At 37.3% G+C, this 7014-nt stretch overlaps 1 protein-coding gene across 4 annotated transcripts in view; it reads left to right on the top strand.

Moving 5' to 3' along the window:
- Nucleotides 1–7014, top strand: part of mcph1 (microcephalin 1) — a 49377-nt gene that overhangs the window by 40678 nt on the left and 1685 nt on the right. The gene's annotated exons all lie outside the window — the stretch shown is intronic.

Raw genomic sequence — 7014 nt, 5'->3', positions numbered from 1 at the left:
TGTGGGTAACTTTTAAAACGTTCTCTGTTAACTTGTAATATGTTAGTTTAGGCATAATCTTTCCTATTACATTCAGCCTACAGGGTGCAGTGAGGGACTGTCGTATCTGTCAGACACAGAGTTTGGGAGAATCCCGTATCAGGTTCAAAATGATTCTTGAATTAAACTGGCCTGATCTTGGACATAACTGTGTAGCTACAGTATTTTATTAGAAGGGGTCAATAAAATAAAGTGTGGTAATTGTTAGCACAATATCAAATACACATTTCCTGCCCATGTTTCTGACTTTGTTGACAAGTCACCTCCAGAGTAATTCACTGTATATACTGTGAACTAATAGTGACCTCACTAGCCCCTTTGACATATAAACTCTGGAGAAATTCCAGAAAACTCCAGAGTATCTGGTCTTGAGATATCCCGGAGTTGTCCTTTCACATTTGCGGCACAAAGTGGGAGATTTTCAGATGCGTTCTCCGAAATGTTCAAGACTGAAAATATGTAGGAGAACAGTAACAATGAACAACTTGTCATCTATAGCATTTGTAACAAGACTCAAATTAATAAATAACGCTTGGCCGCAATAGAGGGAACATATTGGAAACTTCAGTCAAAAGTTTTTTTCTTATTTATTTATTTTTGTTAGATCCTATGTTAAAACACTCTTGTTCTGTATTGGAGACAATACAGATCCCATAAAATATTTTTTGGAGCTTAGAATATCAGAGGCAGAAATCCAACAAAAAAATTCCCTGATATTGACAGTGATAGCGCATGGTCTATAATGCTGACCTGACGGATGAGGAAAGCAGGTGCTGGAGGGAGGAAGTAATTCCGCTTAGAGGATGTTTTGTCCTTAACCCCTTTGGGGGTCTCTCCAGAACAGACATCACTACAGTGCTCCTGTGGCTTTAGCCGTCACTTCCATTTACACCTGAGAGGACATTTCTCTGTGATCAGCATCAACACTTTCCACATGATGTACGTCATAGATTTTATCAAGGACTTTGGTATAAACATGTTGTTTTACAGTAAATAATTTCCTGTATGAGCTGTAGAAAGATTTTCTTTGCTGTGCAAAAAAAAACATATCTAAATTTTTGTGAATTTTTAATTTACTACATCATTTGAACACAGCAGATGCCCTTCACGTTGTGTGATAATTTCAAGAAGAATGGATCTGTAGAAATGTTCCAGAGTAGCTCGGAATAAAATATTTTTTATATTGACTTCCATTGAAAGTTAAGAAGGTTTCTTTTTCTTCTGTAAAGTTTTTCCTTTTTGGATATGCATGGTTTTCTTTTGGGCAGCACAGTTGCACAACCGGTAGTGTCACTGTCACACTGCTCCAGGGTCCTGGGTTTGTGGGTTAGTGTCCCACTCCGAGTGACTATCCGTAAGGAGTTTGGTGTGTTCTCCCCGTATCCAAAAACACACGTTGGTAGGTGTGAATATGTGTTGCCCTGCGATGAACTGGCGCCGCTTCCATAGTGTGTTCCCACCTTGCACCCAGTGATTGGCCCAGTGCAGGCTCCAGACCCACCGGGATTTCTTTTACTGATACTGATACGGTTCTTGCACAGTTATAAAAGATGCTACGAGTTTGGGGTTGGAAATATAGCAGAAAAGTTGGTATAGAGCTAAGGGGTGGAATACTCCATTAAAATTAATAATCCATTAAAAATGCTCACTGCTTATAAGTGGAGTAATGTCATAAAACATATTTTCTGAAAATCAAAGTTTTTAAAAAGCAGATTTTTAGTAAATATATCCTAAAATCTGTTTTTTTTTTCTTTAATTAATAGCTGAGATTTATTTCTCTGCAATAACAAGGTACACAAACACTGCTTAAAATTTGAAAACATTTTTCCAAATTGTCAACAAGTTGTCAAAATAAACTTTTTACTATTGATCCATTCCACATTTACAGTGCACCTTGGTTTAACTCTGCTATATGTGCAGATGACATGTCATCGCCCCAAAGTACAATGACATGTCACATTCTGCAAATCAGTCAATGTTACCAGCCCTGATTACGCCCACCCATACAACCCTGGAGCTGTGTGAAAGTGACACTACCTGCTGTGCAACCGTGCCACCCACAAGAAAACCATACATAAATGTTTTTTGTTTTTTTTTGTGTCTCTACGTATTGTATTGTTTTTTGAACATTTTTCCAACTAGGGATGGGGTTAGCTAAAACCAGTGGGTGCAGTTACTCTTTAAGGTTTTAAGAAATTTTTTATTCTTGTTTTATTCTGGTTTAAATTTTTATTCTTGTATTTTTTACTTTATATTGAGGCTCCTAAATTTTCACAAAAATATCTCCCACTACACACACACACACCCTTTCCGGCACGTTTATTTTTAGGAGCATGGTGCTAAAAATATGATGTAATAAGATAAACGCTATGTGTTTCCTTGTTTGTTTTTATTCAGTGCAATAAAAATATTAAGAGGTCAAGAGACAAAGTTAAAAATATGCTTGAATATGTTTGAAAGGGGGCAGCACTGTGGCACAGCAGGTAGTGTCACAGTCACAAAGCTCCATATAATATATATATATACATCTATACATACACATTTACTACAAAGGTTTAATTTGTTAAAATATTTTTGTTGCTAATTGACCTTCACATGGTTCTCTTGTTATATAAAAATGTTCAGAGCAATCACAGCTCTCTCTCTCTCTCTCAGTAATGATTCCCAGTTTGACCCAGAACTCTGAAAAAAGATCATTTTGCCCCAAAGCTGAAAGGTTAAAGTCTGATTTGAGAAATTTATCATATCTCTTCGTGTAAACATTACTCATGAGTATCCATTGGTCATTTTCACACAAAATTGTAGTCGGACACACAAATTCACCAATGACACACAGGGGGCAGATGACATGTGTCTTGTGTATCTTTTGCCCTGTTCAATGCCTCATAATTGTCAACATGTACACTTTTGTAATATGAATTTTTAAGGGTAGACTGTACGGATTTGGGAAATGTTTGAACAGCATTTCTGTGCTGTATTATCCCAAAGATATGAATAACCCCATTATGGATTTCCCTAACTAACTTTGTGTTTGAAGCGCAGGTGCATTCTTCAACTATGGAGAATTTGACCTACTTTTTACCTTACTGTGGAGTTTTAGTTTGATTGTATGGTCCCTACTGGATGCTATTTAATCTAAATATATTATTTATGAATCATGCACTCATTAATTGATATAATAACATAGTTTGCAAATGTTTGACTGCCAGTGCTCAAAGAACATATTTTATTAGATTTTAAATGCGGCTCTTCTGCATATTTTAATGCAGCTTTTTTTATTTGCTGGGCCTAACCTATTCATAAAGTAAGATAAATGTGCTGTAAATTTTTTTCAAATCCCAAATATTTTAAATGTATTTATTTGTACTCATTTGAAATTTGAATTTCAGCAAATATTAAATGTATGTTAAAATGTGCAGAATTGCAATACATGTTTTAACTAATTTTTTTTTTACTTAGAAAGACAATAATTTATTTGATCAGAAATGACCAAACAATACATTAAACTGTACCTACAGCAAGCTCAGAAAAGGTCGGGACGTGGTCTGTCTCAATAAAGCTAGCTCATTGTCATATCGCCCACCACTCTGAAAGGAGAGGAAGGTGGTTAGACAGAGGCACTGATGCAGCCACGTCCTGGAAGTGTGCTGAAAAAATCAGATGAACACAGAGGGAGATGCTGGTATCAAAGCAGAACTGTGGATCAGGTGTCGGCCTGAATCACCTTCCGCCACCACGTGCGGGGGAGGCTTGTGTTTGCTTCGTTTCATGGCAAAAGGAAGCTACATGAGGAAGGAAATGATCCAATGTCCTCGTTTTCTTAAACAGAGTTTACAACATTCAACGCTTGATCCTCGTTTCATTTGGATGAGGGGGAATTTGTTCAGGAATCTAGTTTTTTCCTGTGATTTGGCAGGAGGTTTATGCAACAACCACAGAGTGGTGGCTTTAGGCTCTGAATTGATTTTTCTTAATGAAAATACCATTTGGAAATTATACATACGGATATAATTAGACCTATGAAAAGACTTTATGGAAATATATATATATATATATATATATATATATATAATGTGTCTGTGTGTGTATGTTTTTTTTTTGTGGCGAGGCAAAAGCAACCACAGAATGTCATAAATGTTTGTAGGTTTATATGCAATAAGATATTTGGCTGTAACAAGTTATATAGTGGTTAGTACGGATATTAATGTGCTGATAAGGTGTTGTTTATAAGGGAATGAACTGTAATAGTGCACACAATTGTACTGCAGATTTTATTTACCTATTTTATTTACACATTTTTCACATAGGGTTAATTAGGGTGAGAGAAGCCCCAAGTGTGTAAGATGCCCAACTCTTTATATCATTTTTTTTTCTTCCGACCTTTGTAAATATACTAAATGTGTATGTGTATCCAGATGTGGACTCCATTTAAATTGAAAGTGATGATTCACAATAATAAGCACCCCATGCAGACATGGGGAGAACACACTGAAATCCTCACCAACAGTGACCCAAGACAGGGATTGATTCCATGATCACAAGATTATATATATATATATATATATATACACACACACATACACACGAACACACAAAATATTTCGCCCCAGATTTAAATATTTAGTTATGAAGCCTAAATCATCTGCAGGTACATATCGAGTTAAGCTTATGATCTATTACAGTAAATGAAAGTTGTTTTTTTCAGGGTATTGTTTTTGCAGGGGAAACAAACCTAATGTGCAGGAATTGCAGAAGAATGCCCTACTTGTGGACAGGCCGGTGTTTATTATATTTTATTTCAGTGGTTTATCTGTTGGGAACTGTGCTCATTAATATCAACATGTAAATGTTAATGAGCCAAAACTGACACAATAGGCTCATTTTAGGCTGTTGGCCACAAAAATAGTTACAAGGCATCCTAAAATAGCTTACATTGACATCCATAAATTAATACAAGAAATTATGTAGCTTCATTTAAGAGTTTTGAGTTGATATCATGCAGTAAACAATAAGTTTAACAGTTTAAATCCCTGCCATAACTGTCCCCCAGCCTTGATTCCTGAGTGTTTTAAACTGTTGCATGCAGTCCTGCACTCAGGCATTTTTGTTAACCGGAGCAGATTGTCCCTTTCAGCCTTGTCAATGACCCATGATGGTCATGGAGCACATCCAAGCTCCCCCGAGCCCCCTCGGTGGCAGTGTGAATGTGCACAATCCGCCTGTGGGTGCCTGCACTATTCATAGCACTCAGACAGGGAGAATAGCTGCTCCAACCCAAAGCCTAAGGAGTGCAAACGAGGCGCAGAGGACGCCATTGTGTGTAATCTTTGATGTATTACCCCGAGCAGCTTCAGCCTCAGAGCTGTGTCACAAAAACCCCTGTCATGCACATCCCCAGCACAATGAAGTTCCCATCATTCACTATCTGCACTGGGTATGTTTAGGGGATTTTAAAATACTTTTGATATATGCTAAGTAGCTGCTATGTACACTTGAATGTACATATGTACAAATGAAACATTAATAGTGGCAGATGCAGATATATTTAAGAGAATTTTGCATACTCAGAATTAAGTATAATAAATGGCTTTTTACATGAAAATAAATCTTTACATTAAAATTTTTATATAAGGGCTCTTCAGTGGTTTAATTCTTTTAGCATGGGCTCTCTCTCATCGGATAGGGCAAATTTGATCCCCAATGATGGCTCAGTCATCCGTGGTCATGAGTCCAACAGAGTACAATTGGCCTCACTTTGAGTGGGTAGGATGGCCCTCCCATGTCCCTCATCACTCAGCATGGTGCTAGCCCATGTTGGCATCTGTAAGGCAACAGAACAGAATTAAGCATTTTGTGTGCTCTCCAAGTTTATTAAGTTGTCCAGCCTTGAACAATTTCTCTGCCACTTGAGATTTGACTTCACAGATGTCCAGGAGTCATAACCTTTATCCGTAACAATTCAAATATGTTTTTGTCTTCTTTCCTTCAGTATCCAATCCTGCTGGAATTTCCTGAATACCAGTATTGGTTAGAAGGGTAACTAGGATGTGATTTTTGGGTGGGCATTAGGATTATTCGTGTGGGCAAACAAATTTTGAGAACAGTCGGGTGTAGTGCAGGGTAGTTCCATAGTCTGGGGAAGACAATGATGACAGCTGTGACATTTTTCCTTTTATGTTATTTATTTTGTTTCACTGAATGGGCAGATGATTCCTCTACCTTGGCAATGCCTACCACATCCCAAATATAGAAAAACCCCCTTATACTAGTGCAATCTATAGTTAATGTTATAAAACAAATTATTTGAGCTTGGTTTTGGCATCATTAGTTTTGAATCAGGTTTGAATTTTCAGTGAAGTGTTTCATATAAACCCTAATGCCAGAAACCTAAACAATTTTATAGCCATGTGGTTAGGTTTCTTTCCAGTTCTCAGAAATCAGCAATACTTACAAAATTGACTAACCACTTATCATCTGTGACTAATGGCAGGTCTGATACAGGGCAGTGTGTGTGGTTGTGTTTCATTTGTGAGTTTTAAATTAGGAAATTACATTTTGGAAGGTGTTATATACACTGAAAAATCACTGGATTAGGAACACCTGCCTTGTATCCATCACCAATTTCAATTTTATCAGTTCCACTGACCACACAGGACCACTTTGTAGTTCTACAATTACAGAATTTAGTCCGCCTGCTCCTCTACAGCCTTTTTAACCCCCATTTCACCCTGGTTTTCAGTGGTCAGGACCTCAACAAGACCACCACAGAGCAGGTATATTTTGGGTGGTGAATCATTCTCAATGTTTCAGTGACACTTATGTTGTGGCTGTGTGTTAGTGTGTGTTGCACTGGTATGAGTGGTTCAGACACGGCAGTGCTGTTTGAGTTTTTAAAAGTTTTGTCCACTCACTATCTACTATATCAGACACTCCTAACTTGTTGGTTCACTTTGTAGATGTAAAGAGACCATATGT

The sequence above is a fragment of the Hoplias malabaricus genome, chromosome 8 (genome assembly GCF_029633855.1).
Source record: "Hoplias malabaricus isolate fHopMal1 chromosome 8, fHopMal1.hap1, whole genome shotgun sequence".
Taxonomy (NCBI): Eukaryota; Metazoa; Chordata; class Actinopteri; order Characiformes; family Erythrinidae; genus Hoplias; species Hoplias malabaricus.
The sequence above is the reverse complement of the archived record's forward strand: the minus strand, read 5'-3'. Positions and strand labels throughout refer to the sequence as shown.